This window comes from Hoplias malabaricus, chromosome 3 (assembly GCF_029633855.1).
Source record: "Hoplias malabaricus isolate fHopMal1 chromosome 3, fHopMal1.hap1, whole genome shotgun sequence".
Taxonomy (NCBI): Eukaryota; Metazoa; Chordata; class Actinopteri; order Characiformes; family Erythrinidae; genus Hoplias; species Hoplias malabaricus.
Genome location: NC_089802.1, coordinates 54732273 through 54758342, shown reverse-complemented (window position 1 = coordinate 54758342; position 26070 = coordinate 54732273). Strand labels below are relative to the sequence as shown.

The 26070-nt window shown below is 37.3% G+C and overlaps 1 long non-coding RNA gene across 1 annotated transcript in view; it reads right to left on the bottom strand.

Moving 5' to 3' along the window:
- The window catches only part of LOC136692915 (uncharacterized), a 46182-nt gene extending 20755 nt beyond the window's left edge, over window positions 1-25427 (bottom strand). Inside the window, exons 1-2 of the long non-coding RNA XR_010802000.1 lie at window positions 25337-25427; window positions 24487-24651 (exon numbers count right to left, since the gene is read on the bottom strand). This is a non-coding gene — a long non-coding RNA (uncharacterized lncRNA). The remainder of the gene's footprint in view (window positions 1-24486; window positions 24652-25336) is intronic.
- Window positions 25428-26070: the final 643 nt, after the last annotated feature.

The window sequence follows — 26070 nt, the reverse complement described above, 5'->3', positions numbered from 1 at the left end:
GTATATCTATTACTATTAAATATGAATAACTGAAATTTGCATAAAGCCTTGAGGAAAAATAGCACACTATATTTAACTAGCACACATTTATACATGGCTTTTGCAGTTGAGCAAATGGGCGTTTCCCATAAAAAAGGTAGACAGCACCTCCTTGATGCCAACTGCAGGGAAGAAAGGAAACGGAAAAATGCCATTCTTTTCACAACTCCAGTTTTTCTGTTAATATTTCATGATTTTTGAGGCAGAGGAAGAAGACAAAAACAGAAGATAATGACAGATTTCTGGTCTTTAATTACAGTGAGTGTTTGAGGATATCAGCTACGTCTCGCTGCCTGTTTTGTCATATGCCATCAAAATCTGTCCTTGGGTGTGCTACAGAGGAGCCTGTGCTGAAAACAACAACATAAGCTCACCATGTATCTGCCAGTTGGCTAATTACGAACACGGAACAAAGGACACAGTGTGAAACGTCTTATTGGCGTTTCACTCTTCATTATATGAATCTAAATGACAGTGATTTCATACCCTGCAAAACTTTTTTCTATTGACCTACTTTGTCTACATCAGCATACTTAAACATCTTAAAAGGGGATTTGTTTCTGATCGAAAGCATTTTAAGATAAACCTTTGTTTGTTTGCATCAATACTCTTAATGTGAATGCATGCTTTGTAATCTCAGACCTAAGAGAACAACAAATCAAGGTCCTTATTAAAGAAACTGAAATGCAATCACATGCATCTGCTCATATTTTAGAAGGATATTATTTGAACATTGTTACATAAAATTGACATTATCATGCCACCACAAATGGATAGGGGAGCCTAGAGGAGCCAACAGGAACAACACTCAAGTCAATATATTATTGCTTAGGTAAAATAATGCCTTATTTGAAGTACTTTCCTAGAAGAAAACTGGAATTCCTTAATAATTGTTGCATTATTCTCTTTGTGTTTTCTGTTTGTTCTAAAATAAATGCTAAAGAACTAAAGCCGATGTATGACCAATCACAAAGCAGCATAGATGTTGCCATAAACAAACTTGGATAATATGAACAATCACTGGCAGAAAAAGGATTGCTATAATCACAAATACACATAAGGAAAACTATCACTGAAAAACCAGAACAAAAAGATATTCAGTTCCTCAGTATATATTCTTCAGTATACCTGCATTGTTCAATCAAAACCCTGTATCCATCCCCACAATAGTTCAAACTTTGTAAAAATAAAAAATAAAAATAAAAAATTAATTAATTAAAATAATAAACACTAATATTGAATGCAAGTTTATCTAAAATAAAGTCATTTCAATTAAATGGTCAATTCACAGTGTAACATTTAAAACAATGTAAAGCACAACTGGTATTTTTGGTAACTATGCCAAACAAAAAATTAAAAATTAAAAATAATCCAAATATATGAAGTGAAACTCATGTTCAAGATAGTATGCAAAAGAGTATTATCCAGCAAACTAATAGTGTTATGGAACCCTAACAGCCAACTTTCATGACTGATTTCTTAATGTTCGATGTTCTGAAGATGCATGAGCTAATCTAAAGATGTCTCATAATTAAGGAAACTCTAATTAAATAACATGACTTTAGAAAATTAGACATATATCCTTATAATTCAATATATCCAATATAAATAATGGAAACACTTACAGAATTATTTTTTCCTCAAGGAAGTGATGGTTATTTTCATATCAAATCTGGATCTGCAAGACTAGTATTCTTCTGAGTTATTGGGAGGATTGTAAGTAATTTAGGGTAATACAAAATTTGATATAAATATTTGAACTAAAGTGGAGTGAAGAATATATGTGTAGTGGCAGATGTTTAAACAGACACTGTCAATACAAAATATGTAATGCAAGTTATTTAGATAAGCTTGTAATGTGTGAAAACTCTAGTACTGAGAAATGAAAATATTGCATATATACATATATATTCCATATAAATTTGCAAACTGCATCATTTTTTTTTTTTTTTTTGCTCACATGATGTTGTCACAACATAGATGCTGTACAATCTGTGCCTGCGAAAAAGAAAGAAGAGGACTTCCTGTTGTTTTAATCTATTATAATCAAGCCATTCATCCTGTCTGATATACATCTGTGATTGTCATCTCTGTTGCTCATTGTCAGTTTGAAAGGAATTGCTAAACATTTTTTCTCTCCTACCAAATTAACTAGATGCTAAAAGCACATTATGCAGAATTGAATGGGACGCATACTTTGAAAAAAAATATATAATTAGAACAAATAAGCAATTACCTATCAATCTGTAACAAATGGTGATTGTGCAACATGGAGGCGAGTGCATGTCCTATAATTATGTTCCATTCAAAGAGTAAAATAATTTCTAACAAAGTTTCATGACAGTAAATTCATAGGAAAATTAACTAAAAGGAAGTTGTTGATGGAAATGCCATTCTGCCATGTACCTGTGTTTTGTTCTAACATGGTTCTATATTAAATGAAAGAAGTCCATTCATTTGTACAGCTCCAGTAGTGGCACAACAAATTGCCAGCAATTCAACCAGGCATCAATCACTGGTGCTAGCTAAGTAATTCCATTTGTAAACACAGTAGCTGTCATGAAGGAATGGGACATCCAGTTTTTTGAGTTAGTGGAGCTGCTTTTAGACAGAATGGATGTCAAGCTGGTTCTTTTCTTTGCTTTACTTTCCTCTGACAGTGCACCCCCTTCTTTGGGACCAGCCTCCTCTGTGTGAGCTGGCTTATTTGGTGTTTAGTAAAGAAGCAATACAGTCACCCATAGAGGGTTGACATCTCTCTGAGAAAAGCGTGCACACGTCCACCTACCTGTCCTCCCAGTCTTTACTTAGAACATTATTTTTGTCCTTCCTTTGCACATGCCATGACTTTCTCACTGATTGTAACTGACAGAGGTGTTTTGGCTAATTCACGCATACAGTAAAATGAATACAGTGCCTGTGTAGAGCTGAAGGAGTCAAGCACATGTTACCATGAAGTGTATTTTCTGCAGCTCCAATTCTTAAACTCAGAGTGAAAAACATTATGTATATATTCAGAAACATGAACTCAACTTTAAGCAGAAGTAGAGCTGAAGATTTACTGAGGAATGAGCTTCTCAAAACAACCATTAAACTGATCAAATACCAACTGCTCTTTTTATGTTTAAATCAAAACTGTCAAGAACATCCAGAGCTTCGTTTACTGATTTTGTGGCTTTCACATTAAAAGATGCGAGGACACTATGCCTCACCATGCAGCAATCCCTGGAACTGTTTTCAAAAAACAAACATATCACCCCACCCAGCACCAAGGAATGTAAATAGAATAAGGGGAGATCACAAAAAGGGAAAAGATATATGATGACGGTGGGCCATCACAGTAAAAAATATTTTAAGCGTACGCAAGACTACACGACAAATTAAATACAACTACTCACTACAACACAGTTTCAGTGGAAAACAACAACAAATAACCCTTTGTAGGCATGTTGCTAGCCACTTTGCAAGGTCTGTCACTTTAACTTCCTGCCGCCATGTGGGGACCATATTGGATACCACAATATTTGAAGCTAGGTAAAAAAAAGCTGACTATTAATTATAACCAAACACAAGATATGATGTGGAGTGGCACAGCAGGTAGTGTCGCAGTCACACAGCTCCAGGGGCTTGGAGGTTGTGGGTTCGATTCCTGCTCCAAGTGACTGTCTGTGAGGAGTTGGTGTGTTCTCCCTGTGTCCGCGTGGGTGCTCCGGTTTCCTCCCACAGTCCAAAAACACATGTTGGTAGGTGGATTGGCGACTCAAAAGTGTGTGTGTGTGTGTTGCCCTGTGAAGGACTGGCGCCCCCTCCAGGGTGTATTCCTGCCTTGCGCCCAATGATTCCAGGTAGGCTCTGGACCCACCGCGACCCTGAACTGGATAAGCGGTTACAGATAATGAATGAATGAAGACATGATGTAAAATATCCTATGCCAATCCATTAAATCTTCACATAGGGCCCTGTATAAAATGTGCAGAATGCCCACTCAAATTTTTCACATGATTGCAAGGTATTGCACACATCTTAAAATCACTGATAGAAATGACATAGGCTCTCCAACAATATAATTACACTGGGTATATTATATATCCCATCACAATTCACTTTTAGTATGGAGGAGTCTAATGCATGACAGCCTTCATTTTCTGCTGGTATCATAGTAAGTGTGTCTATGGAGCCTGCTGATCATCATTACCAAGGAGACTGTGTGGACGATTATTCATGCAAACTTCAAAATAACGTATAACAACTGTATACATTTTGATTATAAGTAATTTTAATTTTGAAATCCGAGATGGGACACTGTTTGCTTACTTTTATTCTGAGAACCGGGTTTCAGTCCATTTCCACTGCTGGGTAGAAGCATCCAACACGTAATAGCATTTTGTGCACAATAAGAGGAAAAAAAAAATAATTTTTACTCTCCCAGTTCTGGCTACATTTTGGATCAGAGCTTTGATTGGCCAACAGAGAAGCATTAAATTTCTTTTGCTACGATCCAGAGTAGATTCTTCTCATTTTTCAGATGGTTGTGGAGCTGAAAATGAATTTCCACTCTGAATGAGTCTGAAATCTTTAGCATGCTTCAGCACATTTGCTTGTAATATTTGCTCGTACTTTGCTCCATCCGTTTCTCTTTCAAATTTAACAAGCTTTTGAGTCCCAGCTGCTGGGAAGCAACCCCAATGCACAATGCTGCCACCATGCCTGAGATGGTGCTGACTGAGAGATTATCTTTGTTGGGTCTGTGCCAAACACACCGCTTGGCAATTCAACCAAAAAGTTTTGTTTTCGTCTCAGTGGACCACACAAGCTTGTTCTCTGGCAGTTCTGTTTCGCTGAATCATTCAGGTGCTTTGAGATGAAGGTGTTTAAGGAATGTTTGTCTTCTTGTAACCCTGCCACAGATTCAGTGTTGTTCATTGTCTGGAGATTGTTGACTAAAGCTCATTTTATTCCATCCCATATTCTCCTTGCTCGTCTTTCTGTCAGTCTAGTGCTTGGCCTCAGTGGCATCCCTCACCAATTTCTACCTGGCTCAGGCACTAGTCCTGTTTCTATTCCTATTTCTCCAGTTTCTATATTTATAAACACTTCTTCAGTAGAAAATGCATGCAGAGGTGCTGAGACTTCACCTTAGCCCTGCCTTTGAACAACTTTCTCTCTGACTAGCTTTCGTCTATGATCTCATACACTGCATATAAGTACTTACAACTACAATGTAAAATTAAGAAAAATATCACCTCGTAAAGTTTATTTAAAAATTGGACATTAGAGGAAGTTTATTCTCTTGTATGCCACAGTTATGATGCCAGATATATCATATTAAGAATGCACGATGTATCAAAGCCATGTCCAAATGTTTCTGGACACTTTTGCATTCAGAGAGTCTGCTGAAATCAAGGGCTCTAATAGTGAGTTGCCTCTCCTTTGCTGTAGTAACAGCTTCTACTGTACTGGGAAGACTTGACTCTACATGCTATATTTGACTGCATTCATACATAAGAGCATTAAATACATCAGTACTGATGCTGGGCGGTTTGCACTGGATCACCAACACCACCCACACTCATTCTGAATTTACTGGGTGGCCCTTCATGCAGTTCTCAGTCTCTATAGTGTAATGCTGAGAGGGGGAATGTGTTATACCTTTCAAGTCTATACTGGGCAATGGGCATATAGTGTAAACTTATGTAAAAGTACTCCAGTGTATTAAATAAAATGAAATGTAATATAATTACATTTAATTGCATTTCATGTTTGTTTGTTTTTTTTAGTGGAAGCTATGCTAGCAGTGTATTGAATAATTAAATGTCTATGTCCGCAATGAGTGGATCTCTAAGTAGCTGAGTTCATTATTTTCAAAAGGTGTATACAGTCTGTCCTTAATTTTACATGCGTTTAATTGCTATGATATCAACATTGTCTTTTCTCACCTACTGATATCCATGTGATTATCACAGAATAACACAGCTGTCTTAACATATTAAATGCATGAGCAGTTGAATTAACTAACATGGCTCTGTGTAAATGGCCTTGACTCCTTTCAGTAATTACTTTAATTCAATTAGTTTACATTAAGAGAAGTATATGCGTTACAGAACAATGATAATTCAAACTAATTGTTTTCCTGCCATTTGAATTAACTCATAAATGAGTTTAAAAGTTCACATTGAGTTCACACTGAATACTCATTTAATTAAACATGTTTAATGGGGATCATCCCCTCATGCCTTCCAATAACTTCTAGAGTTTTTACAGGGAATATTTAAGATTTTTAAATAACCACTGACTTTGGAACTGAAAAATATGGTTTACTGCCAGTATAATTCTGCTGGAATTTCTCATTTTGTAGAAAAAAAATCCAAATTGAATATCTCTTTTTACAAGTGGCAGTATTTCAGGGAAAGCATCCTGCTGTGGTCAACACTAAACTTGGCTATCAGCATCTGTCACCACTGCTGCCAAAGACTGCGGCTGTGAACTACTCCTGTTTGTAAATGAGTTATTTACTTTAATGTCAGAGTGAACACGGAGGCAAAATGGGTTTGAATCCATGCCAGCATTTCATCAATTATTCAGAGGATACACACATAAGGCCATGTGACCTTGAGTTTTGAAGTTGATTCAGTGGTGAGCAAGGTCTTTTGTCTGCTTCTGAATGTCTCATAGTGCACAAACATCATATAAAATCATATAAAAAGAGAAATAGGATTCTAATGTAAGAAAATTAATTCTATATATGCTTTTATAGGGCAGAGTGTAGTTGGATAGTAACTGATTAACTGGATAACTGAGTTCTTTAAAAAATTACCCTAGGAAATACTGTTAACTGGTATCATGCAGGTTATTTACACAATTAAAAGATTCCTCAACTATTCAGATCTCATCCACACCCATAAATTCATGTGTTCTTTAAAGACATGTTTTACAAATGATCCTTCAATATAACTGTTATGGTGTTGTTATGTTGTTTGTTGTATGAGGACACTTTGACAGTTTTATCATTAGAATCTCATTAACTCTTTTACCTAGAAGCACTGAGAGCCCACCGCTGTCAGCCGCTACCAGTGTCTCATTATATTCACCTACTTAGAGCACGTCTCTGCAGTCAAAAGAACAAAATTATACATTTTGTTAGTAGTTAAATGACAAGAAAATAAGTGCAAATGCTCTATGGGGAACAGGTTTGTGCATTGTAATTTAACTGAATTGGTTTGAGGTATGTTTTATGAAAACTCTTATATGTAAACTGATTTGTTTCATATCTGTGATTTGTTTGTGTGCTAAGTAGCAATACAATGTAGATACATTTTTGCAAGGGGACCTAGGAAATCCACTGAAATATGTAGAAAAACGTTCCATAGATGTTGCAATTTTTTTCACTAAGAATATCAACAGAGATTCTGAGCCAGGGGTGCCCAAACTGTTGCATATGATTGTATTTAGAAACATTATTGTTAATAATGTGTATGGAAACATCCAAGGAAATTTCCTTTATGAAACCATTAGTTGTTTTTATATGTTCACTTCAAAGAAGCCTATATGGCAGCCTAGCTTTTAATAATAATGCCTATGCCCATACTGAACAAAGTCTAAATAATAGAATTGTGCCCTATTTAAAGACATTCATAAGTGTAATGCATGTAACATGCAAAAGAAACCCAGGAGCTGAATCTGGAGACAGAACAAAAGTCAAAGGAAAGGTGAGTGAGCTCCCTGAAGGGCAGGGTGATGATATGAGACACATTTCCTGCCTCAACCTCTTTGCAGTTCGATCCTAGTGTTGAGGAAAACAAAAGATCAAACCACTCAACCCTTTCAGTGGGTTAATTGAAAGTTATTTGGCATGTATCTCAGTGCTACATGGGGCAAGGGTCTGCATGCTGAGCAATGACCCGTGTGACATGTACAACATCTCAACATTCTGTAAATGTCATTGTGATCAGCCATATTTTTGAGGAAACCCCCTGCTGTGCTATTTTCTTACTTGAAATGGTCTTCCCACACATGCTCAAAATACTGTGTTAGAGCAAATTAATTGACTCCATTAACACTGTTTAATGTTGCATTTTTTATGTACTGAAGGTTTCACAACTCATCTTAATGATAGGACATTCAAAGCACATTAGGACGCTGAAATAGCCTGAGCAACATAATTACACAAGCTATAGTTACTGAATGCGGAAATTTTGCCATTAAAGGTAATAATGCATAACTACCTTTCAGATTCCAACACACACAGCAATCAAGCACACAGACATGCATTGCACTAACGGGACTAATTAATACGCAGGCGAATCAGTTAGAGGCACAGATCTAATCAGGGTCTAATTGAAAAGGTCCTGGTTTATGTTTAGGCCTCGGCAAGGTGGCGCTGCACACTGTGGACAAATTAAATATTTATTTGGGGATGTCATTACGGAGTCATTATCATTTAGATCAGTTCATTAAACAACAAGAAACAGCCAGGGTGAGACAATTACCTATGTTAAATAAAACAAGATGACAGGACAACAAAATCTTCAATTTTATGTCCTTCTAAACCATCATCATATCTGCTACAGAGGGCAGGCCACCACTCTCTTGATAAACATTGGGTGATAACAACAATACTTACATGGAAAATATATGTTTAGAACATAGTAGTAACATAGTAGTACTGTAGTACTAAATTACATTACAGTTGAATTGGGAGCTGGGAAAAACCATGTCAAGAAGATAAAGAAAATACAAAAAGGATTCTCAGTACACAGCAATAATGTAACCCATCATAAAGCAGCTACAAAGGTAATAGCTTCAACTGTCAGCACAGTTAATGGCCCAAATACTGTTCCTCCAAAAGCTACTTGGTTTGTGCTAAATGCTTTAATACCAAGAGCCCTGTGGGTTTTTGAATGCTGCGGTAGTATGGCACAGTTAATATTAAATTCAATATGCTTATATACGAACTTCTTGTGCTGGAATAAATAAATGAAGCACAACACCGAGTAAATGTCAAGAGAAAGCCTTGTTATTTATTTAATTTCCACTCATAATGAACATTAAGCACAAATTATACTTTTAGAGGAGTTATTTCTGAGGACATTCGAAACAAGATAATGAAATTAGGGCGGCACAGTGGCGCTGCAGGCAGTGTTGCTGTCACACAACTACAGGGTCCTGGGGTTGTGGGTTTGAGTCCTGCTAGAGTTTGGAGGAGTTTGGTGTGTTTTCCCCGTGTCTGCCTGGGTTCCCTCCGGGTGCTCCGGTTTCCTCCCACGGTCCAAAAACACATGTTGTTAGGTGAATTGGTGACTCAAAAGTTTCCATAAGTGTGAGTGTGTGATTGAATACAAGAGTGTGTGTCACACTGCAAAAGACTGGTACCTCTCTAGGGTGTGTTCCCGCCTTCCCTCCAGCGATTCCGGGTAGGCACCAGACCCACCGTGAACCTGAACTGGATAAGTGGTTACAGACAATGAATGAATGTATATTTAATTTAAATAAGGAAGTGAATTAAAGGAACAATAAGTCATACTTTTTATCTTAAAAATACAGCTTCAAAATCAATGCGATGCTCCACTGGCCTGGAGAACAGGAGTCTCTGTCTATGCTACTCCAAATTCAGCACTGCAGGAACTGCACTTGGTAACTTCTATACATGGGTAGGAAACCAACTCCAACAGCTTCCCCTCTGCTGTGAGACATTTAGGATAGTGCAGTAAAATTGAAGTTCACTTTGCAACTGTAGGGGGAGCCCAGGAGCAACAATAGCTAATCTTACTTAGTGTCCAAAAAGGTATTTTTAATGTAAAATCCAAAAAATACTGAACAATGAAAACAGGTCTCATAACAGCTGTGCAAGGTCACCAAGAACACAGTTTCTCTCCATCCATACACCATGAGAAAACATCACTAAGGGTCTGATAAGACATAGATGCTGATAGAGATTCAATAAAAAGGACTGATCTTCTCAAAAAGGCCAAATCTCAATACTGAATGTATTTAGATCCCGAGAAGAAAAAAATTCTTCTGGATTTTGGAGATGTGGAAATATACCCATGCAGATTACCTTAAAGTGTTGCAAAACTCCAGCAGCATTGCTATGTCTGATCCACTCGTTCCAACACAAAATACACTAACACACCAACAACAATGTTACTACAGTGTAGATAAATATATATAGCCCAAAACATAACTGTGAAGGTCCAGACCAATGAAGGCCAATATGAGGAAAGTATGCAGAGCAGCAGTTGGACTACAGTCTGTAACTGTACATCTATAAAGTGCACCTCAGTCAGTCAGTGAAGCTGATAAAATGGATGGCAGGTGTTATAACAAGAATAATTTAAAGTTTTGATTAATCTTTGTATATTTATATAGATAATTTTATTCTATGTTACTCATTTTACTACAGTTGTAATCCTATATAGAAAAGTTATTTTAACCTGAAAAATCAATCAAAGATCAGTTTCTCCATTTAAAAAAAATTATGCACTTGTATCTGCATGTTTAGATATTGTTATAAAAATGTTAAATCAATGCTAACAGTGCATTCCACGTTAGGTCATGGAATAAACTATTACTATCTACCTTTATCATAGACATTTGTTCAGAAACTACCTCCAGGTCAGACGCTGGGGTGTTAGCCCTATCATTGGAACCCTTTTTCCTAAATGTGTGTCATACAAGCTGTACAAAATCAAATATCTGATAACAGGGTAATAGACCAGTCGATGAGCACAGTTCATTTTCTCCCAGTGCTGGGAGTGAATACCTTTGAATATGCCTGGGTCTTGCTGAGTCTCTGTTTCTCGCCTTATTAGTCCTCCCTGCATTTGATCTCTCTCAAAAAACAAAGTCGATGCTCAGAAAAGCCTTCAAGCCTTTGACCACAAAAAAGTTTCTGAGAAGGAAGTTTTCAGATATTACAGCAGACGGCCACCATTTCCCCATACACAGCGAAAACAGCCTTATTTTATGCAGCAGAACCAATGTATTACAAACAGCACAAAAGAAATGTTAAGGCATTATGCTATCATTTAAACTATTAGAAGCACAGACTCTCTGTGCACAGATGACTGATGCTTGCAGGGAATTGTTTTCCAAATGTAAAAGTTGGCCTGGTACAATTTGCAGAAACATACGCTACAATGAATCCACTGGGTGAAAATGTATAAAAATGTAATTTTAATGCACCCTCAGTGCACTTGAACGCTGCTTGTAATACTTCTTCCTTACACAGCTGTGTTTGTTGGGGAATAATTCCACATAACATGCCGAATGCATAGCTCACTATAGTCTCACTACAGCCCTGTGAGTTCACTCTATCCTCTACGAGTTTATCGCAGCTTTGTTTTCTAATGAATGAATTCCTGGAACTTTTAAGTGCACCTATCACAGATAAAAGAGATCAATAGTGGACACATAGCTAATGTTATCTCTATGGGAAAGCACTGAGCACAGCGTGGAGCAGGGAGCAGCTGCACATAAGCCTAAGAGCACAACGTCCAGTGTTAAGTGGGAGTTTGACCACATTCATGTTCCAGCATCTAGTCCAGGAACCTTCTCACAACAGGATGAGTGGTTATTACAACAAAGGGGAGTTGGATACTTTAATGGGTTTAAAAGGAACATTAATGAGATTCTGTCTAAAAATCTTTTGTCGTATAGATAGATATTATATAATATCTATCAAAAAAGTATGCAGAGCATCATATTGACTACATTTTGTAATTGGAAAGGTTCAGTGCATAAACAGTTCTAGGAGGTGGTAGGTTTTGTGGTAGTTCCAGAGTAGTGTTAACTCCTTCCCGTATTGGACTTTAGGATTCCTGTGGTCACTACCTATATCTTTGGGTGGTCCCACATATGGCCATAAGGCGGAGGACATAGTTTGGTATAGATCTAAACAAGAATACATGCAGTTAACCTCTAAATAATCTGGTTCACTAAACATGTCCGTTAAGAACTGGGGCAGATGGAAACCAATGTCGAGCCCCGCTCTGCTCCTGCTCTATTACACATTGAACCTTCATTTGTCATGCAAGAACTCCCTCTACAAAATGTCGAAAGCCCTCCATTCAGCACTGATGTATGCTTTTGCCCTTTGAGCAAAGAATCCCATTTCCACTCCTTTTATTGTTATTTATCATTTCCTCTTTGTAATCCTGATTTATCTGCTTTTGAAAAAAGCTTTATACTACAGCAGAAATCAAAACGTGAGTCTCACACACACACACACACACACACACACACACACACACACACAGCAGATCAAATGGAATAGAATAAAGGTGTTCATTCTTAGTATATCATTAACTGATCTTATTGGTCTTAGCATCCACCAGACTATACGGTGCGTTTATGTTATTTTATCTCATGTGATGCAACTGTACCTATGCATTGCTCCTGGTTCTCATACATCAGAGGAGGGTCCTCGGTCTTATGAGAGAATGCTAGAAGGATACTCTCCGAACAGTAATTTAATTTAGTATTGACAGTGTATTGTACACATGCCCATATCCATTCTTTCAAATCAATAGATGCACATCTTTATTTTAAGCAATCCCAATTATGAGGGGGCAAATATTTTCTGCAGGGCCAGCTAATGTTAAGTAATATTTTTCCTTAAAAATGAAGTGTATTTGCCTCTGTGTTTTCTCAGGAATTTGCATTTAGTTTGAAGGACTAAGACAAAATTTATCTTTAAAAAGTGTGACAAGACGAAAGCACTATTAAGGTAATAAATAAGTCTGAAGGGAAATGTCCTTGCTCCTCAGTAGCATTTAATTGTAATTTTGCCAAAATGCTTTAATGGATATCCCTGGGGCGCAAATAAAAAACATTCCTGATTATGTCACAGACAACAACACAATGAGTGCTCAGGCCAAAGTGGCATGTCATACATGCACTAATAAGCACTGGGTTCACTGCCAAACACTCAGAAAAGTGTGAAGTTCATTTTTTATTCTAATAATTGGTGTGGTGCAGTCACATTATCACAGTCAGTAAGAAGCCATCTAGTGAGAATTACTCACTCATCGATCTTGAAGTGAATCACTGTGAAGGCTGATCTAACTGCAATAGACTGGCATACAGCATATAATGACTGTAGGCAATCATTTCTGTCTCATAATAGGCTTCAACGGACCTAGCTGTTTGGAGTCCTCATTAATGCATACTCTCCATGTCATTATTGTCCCCTTTCAGGTGTTTTGCAATTTGCTTTTAAATATTATTTGACTCATGGTCTTAGGCACTTTCGTTTAGTGCCATTATTGAAATTAATGTTCAAGTAGTTGATTTAGTGGGACTCAATAAATGGTGCAAATGGCTAATAGAGCACACTAGGCCCTGATGTTGTCAGTTCATAGCAATTTGAGTCCATTATTGGGGTCTGTTTGCTCACAGGACAGCAAACAGGCCTGGGCATGAATGAAATATGAAATATTTCACAGGGTACATACAGTATATTGCGAAACATTGGCCCATCAAACATGACTTTTGAAATATAGAGTATACATGGGGGTGTGCTCAACATGTTCGTAGAAACATGCTTACACAATATATTACATTTCACTGAGGTTTTTGCATTCATCCACAAGAACCTACATTAGGTCCAGCAGTAGTGTTATAATCATATGGATGATTCATCCCGGATCAGACCTTGATGGAGTTAACCCTCAAAAGCATGTGCTTCCACTACTCCACAGCCTAATGTTTGGAGATTTATACAACTCTAGCCCACACTTGGCATTAATCACAGTGATCCCATGTGCAGCTTCTTCAGAGCATTCCTTTTTTCATGATTTTTCTATGGACATTTTAAACCTATGTGTGCAGAACTGAAAAGTGGTGATCATATGTGTATTTTAAAGTAGCTGAATTTACTATTGATAATGGGTGACTATAAAAAATATCTGGATATATTGTATAAGACTTCAGAGAAGGAGAATATAATACAGTATCCAAACATAAAATAACCAATGGTATTATGATTTGGTTGTTAAAATAAGCACACATTACTTACATGGAACAAACTTCAACATGGTGTTTTTCAGCAACTTCTGGTGCAGAATTTCTGTTTACTGCTGAATTCAACATAATGGGGGAAATAAACAAAAGAAACAATTATGCTTATTTTTCCTCAGAATGTTAAATTCAGCAAATGAAAATTAACTGAGCTTTAAATGTGAATGGTGTGCACTAATTCTGTATTCCCTTTGTACTGCTGTGTAAGTCATTTAGAACTGGAGACATGTTTTAATCTTGTTTCTTGGATCTATGCACTAAAGTTTTATGTAGTATGTCTGCCAGGCCCAAGAAAGCAGTAAAGGAAAGCTCGGAGATATGTCTTCAAAAAGTACAGCAGGCTTCTGCTTGTGTTGGGAAAGTGAACTCAATGTTCTTAGTAGAAAAAAAGAAATTTTCAGTTGGTTTTCTGAACAACTGCATTGAACAAGTGTCAGAATATAATATATATTCACATATTGTGGAGATCTTTATCTTATCTGTCATTACAGTTGAAATTATTTTGCATAATTTACAAAATTTTATGTAGACGTTTATTTTCCATCTCATAACTTTACTGGACAAATCTAATATAATTTAAGGCTGAGTTTGTTTTAAGTAGAGATGCATGAATACCGATACTGGCATTGGGTATTTGCCTGATACCGTGTTCATTTACATGTTCTCATAGTTGAAAACGAGGCTCTGATACCAACATCTGATACCTTGTACCTAATGCACGTTGCTGAGCTAATGAGCAGACAACTCAAAATATCTGCAATCTGGAATTATTTAACAATCAGTGAAGACAACACAAGTGGACTGCGGGAGGACCCAAGAGCAGTGAGTACATCGCACTGTTTTGACTGTCCTCGAACAAGGTGGATTTTTCTTCACTCAAAGTGTATTTTCCTCCCGTGAAATGTTTTCCTGTTTGCGAAAGCATTGTTCATTGCCTGATGTAGTTTTTCCTCAATGTCAAGACCGGTCGGACTGACGGAGGCAGACGCACACACTATAACACAACGACGTTATTTATACAAAAATAACAAAACAGAGACAGACAGGCTTAGATTACTAGACAGAACACTTGAACAAAGACAGACCTAGACAGAGAGAGGGAACTGGACAGAGACACCTTGACAGATAGAGCTTAACAGAGACCTAGAGACAGATACATACAGACCTAGACAGGGAGTGCTGAACAGAGACCCAAACAGGGAGAGCTAAACAGACTAACCTAAACAGAGGGAACTAAACAGATAGAGAGAGCTAAACAGATACCTGGACAGGGAGAGCTAAACAGAGACCTAAACAAGTACACAAAGCACAAGGAGGGAACAGACTGACATACAAAGCGAAGCGAGGAACAGACCAGAAAAACTAGTGACAGACAAGCAAAAGTGGAATGTCCAAGAAAGAAACAAAGGAACTTAAATACACAGAAGGACACCTGAGACAGATAAAGAGGGGGCAAGATTACAAATGAGACACAGATGGAAACACTGACAAGGAGGTGGAACTAAGGCGGCACTAGGGCAGAGACATGAACCAAAATAAACAGAACCATGTGCTAAGTAAGCACATGGTGGGAACTACAGACAGGACAGGGACAGGGAATGGCACTAACTAACTAGTGACAACTAAACTATTTTCCCCCCTCATGAATTTTGAATTGGATCCAATGCTATAGATCGGGTTGCTGCTCGTAAATAAACACAGCCAATAAACCAACACTCCCAAATGCAGAACTTCCCAGCCAAAGGTCTTACCAAAGATGCACAACACTATGTAAATGCATACCTACAAGCATCTCATGTTACTAATTTATAGATAGATAGAAACTTTATTGATCCCAGAGGGAATTTCAAATTGGTGGCGCAATGTGGGATAATGCTAAATAAAATATGGACAGTTCCAGAAATTAACTGGACTTCACTGTTGAACATTCTGGAGGGGTCATGGGCTTAATTCAGCGAAACACTGACGAGGGGAGGTGCCTACCCGATGACCCCTGTGAAGAGCTAGTGATGCAGTGAGTGGTTTGGGTACTCGTGATGGGCTCATTGAGTAACTGTAGAAGTTAAGGGTAGCTGGTTGCTAATTGGATCATAAATGGCCACAGCACCCTTAGGGTGTAGCTGTAGGATTGGAACAATAGAAATTGTGTGGCTGCTGGTAGGAAGAGTGTGGGGTGGGCCCTATGTGAAGTACTAATGGATTGGCATAGGATATTTTACATTTTATCTTGTGTATGATTATAATAAAAAAAGCATTGACTATTTTGGATATTGAATAAGAAAAGCTTGTAATCAGACATTCATACCAAACTTTCAAGATTTGAAATATGAAGCATTTAGCTTTAGATGAGGAACTGACCTATAAGAGAATACAGTGATCAGTCACATTCTGGACAATGCTGGTTGTGTTTTGTTGAAATGAAATCTTCTGTATGTATCTGTATGTATACAGAGAAGAAGCATTTTCTCTGTAGAAAATGTGTGCTTATTTTATTTTGTAACAGAATGTCAGAATGTCATTTGACCATTTGTGACCAGTTTTTTATCTATTCTAATAATTTATTATGTATTTGTTTAAAAAAGAAGGTAAATTTAAACTCCTGATTCTTTTTCACACTGCTTAAGCTTGGAATGCCAAATATCTAAACTTTAGCATTTCAGAGATATGAAATCCTGCTTACGGAATAAGGTAGAAATATGTTTCCAATAGTTCAAGTACAATATCCACCCACACATAACAGTGAAGCAGAGGACAGAGTTCAGCCTTTGTAACAATAGCCAAATGACACGTAGTACTTTAGGGGCATCATATCTGAAAGCTTCCAGGAGCAGCTTTACACAAAGCTGGATCTTACTACAGATGCCTATTTATAATATATTTTTATATTAATTAAGAAAAAGTTCCCTAGGTTTTTTTTTTTTTTTTTTTTTTGATAGGAAAAAATAATTAATATTGTAGGTGGTTCTCTGGGAAAATCAGATGATTATTTTTACTGAATGGCTTGGGTAGCGCATAGATAGTGTAAGATTAATTAGTGATTCAGAGTCCAGGGACTGGCCTAAAGCTCATTAAAAGACCACATCTAATTACTGTGACACAAGGAACTGGTATATTTTTCAAGAACGTGCTCAGTTTTTATACTCCGCAACTCAAAGAATCACAAGGGATATTTTTAACAAGTGTAGGCTGCAATGTTTTCATCACTCCACTCCATATGACTTTATGAAAATCTTTACCCATGTCTTAGATAGAGTGCAAACTTGCTGAACCTGGAAGCAAAATTTCCACATATTGTTTAATTTAAATGTATTATTATTATTTATTTACTATACATGTGACAGTTCACTGAAGCCCATCAGGATCTCCAAGGCCCTCAGAAATGACTTACTATTTCTAGGAACTATATATATTTTATAATCTTTTTCTACAGAAACTCTGTAAATACTATAATTCTACTCATTTTTATCATTGAAAAAATTTACCTGGAAGTAAAGGACTCAGCTAAGATATTGGAAAACCCACTGGAGAACTGTCAATTCAGGATTTCTCATTTCTGTATTATCTACAGCGAAATGGGCTTTCCCATAGATTAAGACTTCAGGACAGGAACAGAATGCCTATACTGTCAGAATAATCACCACTATAATAAGCATTTACTCATTTCTAACCGACAGGAGCCACTCTGTTGACCAGGTGTCTCTTGAGTCCTTCTGAAAATTCTAGATAAGTCACTGACTGAACTGGAGGCATAGCCATATTTCTATTGATTGCTTTAAATAAAAAACTGCAGCATGCACAACTCCATGCAAGACGTATATACTAAAGAAGGCACTGTAAAACATGCTACATGCTAAGTAAACCAATCATGCAAATCTAAAACTGGCAAAAAAAAAAACCACAGTGAGACTGTGGTTGTCTGGCCAGTAACAGCACCATGACGTGTGAGTAAAACAACCAAACATTAGAAAGGAGCAAGGGCCAGATTTGTTGGCATGGAAGGAAGCCGTTCCTGCCTGGTAGAAGGGGTCTACAGGTGGGTACTCACAGTGAGAATTTCCTGTGAGCGACAGTTTTCTGAAGCATGGTGTAAGACTGAGTGCTCATTGCCTGTGCAAAGCAGCAGTCAGAAGTTGAAGGGGTAAGTGAATATATTGATACAAAAGCACTATACCTGCTGGTGTCAAATACAGTTGTGTCAAGTGCTTCAGACTTTCATTTCCACCAGAATCTTTGGCTGGTGTGGTCACGCCAATAAAACAAAAGTTGTCCAAACTATGACTTTGCTGACTTGCTGTAAATATATGAGTTTCCAAAGCTGGTGAAATTCACTTTCCTTTCACAGAAACAAATGCATTTCTGTGCTTATGCACTGATCCTGCACTGATCCCCTAATGGCTGGTTTTCCAGACACAGATTAAGCCTAGTCATGGATTAAATCACTCTGCCAGTGGGGGCTCCTTCTTGAAGATGCATTTTAAGCTAGGGCTGGGCTTTTTTCTTTCTTTCTTGTCAAAATATAATGCAGAAATATACATTCCTGAGTGAATCTGAGGGCATGTTTAAACATCTGAGAAATGATATGTAAAGCCATTTATCTGTGAAGTGATCATTTGTTTGTTCAAACAGGTATTAGCTTTGGAATAAATGAAAATAAACAATTAAAGGCATTGTGATTTAAAGTGTGTGAGCATATAACTCTTCACAAACTTATCCCTTATAATGGATTGTCAATATTTAGGTTCCTGCTAATGGAATTAAACAAACCTATGAAATGGCAGGAATGCACATAGAAGTCAGGAACCAAACCTGTGCAAGCAAGTAATACATAGTTTCAGTTTCTCACTAATACATACTTTTCATGTTTGAAACACTAAAGCTTGCTGTACATCTGAGACATTTCCTCTCCTCTAGGTGATATTAAAACTGTAATTGTCTCATTAAACCCTCCCTCTCTATGAAGCTTACAGCTGTCTACTTTTTTGTTGTGCAACTTTTGTAAGTTCTAATACCCTATGAAAATGGAAAATGAAAGAATGCGAGTCCATTGTTTTGATGCATCGTCAGTCGGTGTGGATAATGAAATGGAATGCCCAAGAGCTGATGGGTAAATGATTCTTCATTTGAAAATTGCATTCTCACAGCTTACAGCAATGTGTCAGGAATACACCTGCTTTAGAAACACTATAAAAGCATGCAGTCCTTCCCCTCCCCATCACGCCAGGAGAAATATCACTGTTCATTGTGTGCAGCCCAGTGATGTCAGAGCTGCTCTGCATGAGTCCATCAAAGTGAAGGGTGAACATCTCCATGCTTTCTGATCACAGAAGACATGCCTGGCAGGAGACTTCCCCTCAGCCTATCATCTGTGGATGGAGAATGACGCTTTCTGGTAGAAATCTGAAGAGGGGGATTTTTCTTTCTTCTCCATCTTCAGGTCAGAACACAGAGTCATTTTGTTGGAAAATCAGGCATCTGAACATTACTCAAGACAAAAAAAAAAAAATACCAACAGTGACATAAGTCACAGTGATGGCTTTCAACACATATCTGTCCACTTGACAATGCCTGAGCTGGATGACAATTATACTGAGAACTGGAGATAAACTGCATGTTATAATCTTATGTACATACATAATATGCATTTACTTAATTCACAGTTTCAGAAAATACACTGTCTGATGTTTAAAGGCCACTACAGGGTGTGATGTAAAAAAAAAAATTAAATATATTACAAAGGGTTCTTTGGGTGATAACATTCATTCATTCATTATCTGTAATCGCTTATCCAATTCAGGGTCGCAGTGTGTCCAGAGTCCACCTGGAATCATTGGGCGCAAGGCGAGAACACACCCTGGAGGGGGCGCCAGTCCTTCACAGGGCAACACAAACACACACACACATTCACTCACACACTCACACCTACGGACACTTTTTTGAGCGGCCAATCCACCTACCAACGTGTGTTTTTGGACTGTGGGAGGAAACCGGAGCACCCAGAGGAAACCCACGCGGACACGGGGAGAACACACCAACTCCTCACAGACAGTCACCCGGAGCAGGAATCAAACCCACAATCTCCAGGTCCCTGGAGCTGTGTGACTGCAACACTACCTGCTGCGCCACCGTGCCGCCCGGGTGATAACATAGAAGAAGCAATATTGTTTCCATAAAGAATAATAATTTTGCATATGCATTTAAATGGTAAAAAACCTTAAGATTGAGTGAAAGATTTTAAAAGTTTAAAAGGTTCTTCACACTCTCACATTTCTTAAAACACACAGACCACAGATTAATCTGTGGTCTATATACTTTTTGCTATGCTGGATTTATTTATTTATCTATTTATTATTTTTGTTTATTTATTTATCTACTTTTTATCATCAGCAGGATGGTTCATTTTCAAAATGATTGCAAACTCATGGGTATTTTTGTTTGTTTGTTTGTTTGTTTTTACTTTAGTGGGGCGGCGGGGCCCAGTGTAATATCTTTTCATTGAGCCCAAAATCTCTGGCAGCACTCCTGTGCACAACAGTATCGTCAAACAGCAATAGCTAGGAGGCATGATGTGTTGATGGTATATCACACACAATCTCGCAAGCCTACACACTTTGCAATTTCAACAGCTTACTTAACAAGTTAGGAAACTAATTCTATTCTCTTTAGGAATGTGCGTTGTGCTCAGCAGATCTGTTTACATGAATGCTATCCTCTGCAGGAACATGTGTGCAGACACAGAATCTGCAACTTGATAAATGATACTCTCACTGAGCAAAAGCCCTGCTCTGCTCCCCTACAAATTGTGGCAAACATCCAGCTATTGATAATCCTTCACATTATGCTATTCCTAACAAGTGACATCTATTGAAATAGGAGGAAACATCTAAAGACCCTTAGTTCTGAGCTGCTACCCTCCACCATTTATTTCCTAACCCCATCGAGCTTCTTTTCTCTCACACAGAGAAGAACTCTGATCAGAGGAGACCATCTTCTCCATGATTATTCAGCAATTAGTTGGCTGTCTCTCTCGGCCACGCATTATTGAGCTTGAGACAATTTCCTTATAGCCTATTCTTCATGTTCTCAGTAGGCCTCTGGTAACTATTTTTTGGCCCTCAACCGAGTGGTGGAAAGGCTGAAATGTGCAATTTGGCTTTTCAAAACAGAGGAAAAATTGAGGCCCCAAGTAGGTATGTTTGAAACAGTGCCATGTCTACCCCTGGACTAGATGTAATTTTACAAGCAGAGCCTAAGCTGAATCTTGCTACAATTAGCACATTTCAGAGTCCTCCATTGTTTTGTGAATTCCTCAGTTATTGCACTGCTAAAACCTGGCCTATTTGCCCCTGCAGTGATAGCCAGTATAAAATTGGTTATCCAATCAAGAACATATTTTTAAATCAGCCTCACACAGAAAATCTGCACTGCTGAATTAATACCCACAATGTTAATTCCAGCTGAACACAAATAAGCACAGTATGATTCAGTAAAGCAATGTGGACTCTACCCCACACAAGACAAAACTGCAGAATGTTTTGAAAACAAACCTAATGGATTCATGACCAGTTAGAGGCTTCTAATGGATGAAATCTCTATAGCACTCTCAGGCCCAGTGTCAGGAGGATTTTAGAGGGGCAACACCCCATTAAACCTACAATATTGTTCAAGCTTCTATAGTGGCAACTGGCAAAAGGAGAGAGGAAAAAAAATCAAACAAACCAAAAAAAACCCACTGCACCTACTGTGAACCGGCTTCATTTTAGGCATGGTCTGTATAGTATGGGAAAATCAAACAGTTATCCCAAATGAATGTGTAAATGTAGTTGTCCTTTTGAATCTCCACACTACCATACAGAACAAGCATAGTTATTTTTTTCCTCAGTCTTATGATTTTTGAATGGCCCACCATACTCCAATGGTTTTTAAGGAATATAACCCATCACACATCAAACCTCCTGGTCCACATCTATCAGTCCTCACATGCCTGCACACACACACACACAACTATTAAAAACTAAACCCCCTTAAAAGAACAATCAGTCATTTTTATCATCAAACAGCAGCAACCGCACAACTCATATGTGATTAACAAATGAATACCTTCAAGCTCCATAGAGAGGGTCACAGACATGGGGACAGCCATGTTTAAAATTGTTTTTGTACATCAATGCCACCAGACATCAGAATATAGGTTCATAAAAACAAATTATCTGAGGGAAAATTTAACACCACAGGTACAAAAGACATTTTTAATCATGTTTACTCCTGAAATTAATAATAGTGAATACACAGTGTTAAGCAGTCGTCTTTAATAATGTTTTATAGATCAGATTGAATTTGTGTTTTGTCACAGAGAGGACAGGGAGGCTGAGGAGTAATTTTTCTATAAAAGCAGCAACATATCACTATGGTGTACATACGTACAAATGAAAAAGAGCGCGGATATAGAATGTTCATGAACAGAACACATGTCTCGGATCACACAAAACACAGAAACATCATTCTGCTCTATCTAAAATCAGCCAGCTGTATGACACAAACCAAAATGCTATACACACCTGATCACTGGCTAAGCACTTATCTCAACAGCTACTAATCAATCCATTATAACAGCAAATTAACCACAATTGTCAAAGTGAATCCAATGTGAATCATAAGCTGAGACACTCATCAGGGACCTGAGTAAAGCCTTCTCCAACAAACTCTTATAAAAAAAATCTAATTACATAAATGTTCAAGAACTATTTGAGTGTCTCCTGTGCTGATTTTGTTTGTGTTGATCATATCAGGTACTTACCTGTGTAGCTGCATAACTAGCCCACAGGCTACAATGATATCAGATGAAAAGCTGACATCTCCTGCCCCTATGATATTTCTCAAGAGAAATAAAAGCCAAAAATCTCACATATGTCCCCTTTTGATACTTAGTGTAGTTTTCACCCTGTGCTCAGATTTCCCAGTCATCTTCTCTCCTTTGTCCCATATCTCCTTTCTGTCTCCTGTTATTTCTCCAAAGAGTTTTTAGGACAATAGGCCTATTCCTTAAGTCTCTTGAGCCATAAAAGAGCACTATTTGAGCATACAATATTTCCTCTGTAAAAGCAGATTAATATTATACTTGATTTTTTTTTCACCACTAAAGCTATTAGTGCTATCATTTTTGTAACCATTTATCAAGCACAATATAATGAAGGCCTATGGCTGAATGAAGACTGTGTAAAGATATATTTATACAAGTAAGTTTGATTTGTGAACATGACACATTTGGATTCTAAACACATTCTGAATATAAAGCTCTTGTTGCACTACATGAAACAAAGTGCTGACATCAATGCTGTTGTTTCCTTGTCAGCTTCTTGAGAAAGAAGGCATCAAGACTGATGAAAGCAAAATAAAGAAAGACTGTGTCTGATGGAGCTGTTTCAATGGCTTGGTAATCTAGTGATGAGGATGAAATCAGGAGCTACATTTGAAGAAGTGGACAGGTATTGAATAAACAAGATGAGAGGTTCAGATTGACGGGAGTATGGTGGCATAATTGTAATTTTATTCTGATACTCAGGGTTAACTCCCCAGTTCCTCCTCTAAAGTGGTGTGAAGTTGATGTGAGACTTCTCTGATGGGAACTTTATTGGAATCTGAGTCCCAGTTGGAGAAGCTTTAGAGAAATCTGCAGATCGGGAAAGAGGAAATCTCGCCGGGTGAAATAGCTTGAACCTGGAGCATTATCAGTGCTGCCTAGAGCTTCTGTCTTGCCCTGAATCAACTGTGAAATTGTATTGGAAGGAAGCTAAGCAGGTACTGATACACTAATGCATTCTGTGCTCACAGAGCCAGATCTTATTTCTTGCTGTATTCCACTCCTTCAGGGAGGGCATGGGGAGAAGCACTTTGGGGCAGTAAGTCATGTTGAAAGTATCACCATGGTTTAGAAAAAGATATAGAAAAATGTGTATGAGGTGAGACTTTTAAATTAAGGTTTTTACATGAGGACTCATCCATGTGTAGACAGCATGTGCTGTGCAGTACTTAGAGTGGAACATTGTCCTCTGCTGGTGATTACAGTAAGATTAAACAGATCTACAAACTGAAAAATATACAAGAGGGAAGGAAAGTGGAAAAAGATACAGAAAGCAATATGAAGTTGACACTGAGTTTATATAATTTCGAATGAAAATAATTATATAGATTGTGGAATAGAAAATAATTTGGGAAGTGATCAAATTTTACATTACATATCACATAGATTCACATATCATATAAATTACTATACAAAGGCCACAAACCAACCTCCATATAGCTCATATAAAAATCAGTATTAAATATATTGTATTGATTTTCAAGAAGAGAAAATATATAAGATATATAAAGATATAACATGCACAAACAATAACAAGGATGGAACTATCTGGATACTTGTTTACCCCAACCTACCTTTTCTTTACTGGATAGTCTGCAAAGTGTAAGGTCTGTAATATACAGAGAAACTGGAGCTGAATTCTGAAATATTAGTGATCCCAGGACTTCTCTTCACATCTGTGTTTAGTACCAAATGTTTAGGAAAGGGTGGAAATATTCTACCAGACCTTTAAAGTAAGCCTGAAAATGACAAACAAACATAAATGGCATTTAACCTATAAGTTACCTAAAAAGTAAACTTTGATATGCATGCGTTCTAAAGAAGTTTAAAAATATACTGTAAATTTAATTCAATACTCATGAAGGTATAACAATTAAAATGTCAGAAAAGTTGCAACAATACCATAAAATAAAATTGTAAATCAAATCTTGAACCTAGAAGAATGCAGATATAATCACAACTGATCATGACATGTATTCCAAATGGTAAAGCGTGGGCTTCATATAGAATCCCTGTTCATTTCTCAAATATTTATGTGAATAATTGTAAAATGATACATTTTAGGTCTGGGGGGTATTCCATAAAGCAGCATTTCAGAGTTAGCAAGTTAAATTAAGTCTAGAGTTAAGGACTGTTGAATTGAAATTTCCATTGGCTCTGTTCCTGTTGGATTTGACTTTGGGCTTAAGTTAACTGGCTCAACTGAGAAACCCAGCTTTATGGGTTACTCACTTCATTAAATAAACCAGCAGAACCAAAATATCGACTGAATTTACCCAGCAAAGTTAAAATATCACTCATTCTAAGTAAATGTCTAAGGCTTCAAGAGTAAATAAGTCTCATACATGAGCTTCTTCTGTCAAACGGCTTCAGTAGTGTGTTACCGAATATTTATGAAAAAGAAAACACAAAATAAACACGAACCTGTAATGCTTACTGAGAGTTCCTTCCTGCTCCTGGATTGGCAGTGCATTATTGCCCCCTGTGGTCAAAACCGGTGTTACATGCTAAATCTTAGCCATTTAGCATCCAATGAACTTTGATTCTATTAATGTATGGAAGCCTCCTGCATAACCTCGAGGGGTAAATTAAATAAATAAATAAATAATAGTAATATAACAACAAAACAGCTTTTTAGTTACTCTTAATAATGAGTATAACATTAAATATTATTGTCTCTTAATAATAACTTAGACCTAGTATCTCTTACAAATGATAGCTTTCTTATATGCTTAAACACATCATAATATTGAACCATTTGTTCATATATTTATAATATTAGACTTTTGCTCTTTGTTAGATATTTATTCCCTAACTTTCATATTGTCTCCATGTGAAAATTCTTGGCCTAATGTTTAGAGGACCAGCCTTGGTACCGGAAGGTTGCAGGTTCAATCCCCAGGACTGAGTGTGTGCGTGAGTTCACTGCCACAGATGGGTTAAGTGAGGAAAACACATTTTGTTGTATGTTGGACAATGATAAATAATTGTACATTATCACATTATAACCTAACTGAAGTAGAGGCTTTTCACATTCCGAAGACACAATTCAGCACTCAGAGAAAATGATTCACATGCTTTTATTGTTTTGTTAGTCTAGTCTCAGCTGTTTTGTACAAAATCTGAGAGCGTTCAGATAAATCCAGTTCTTTCACTAT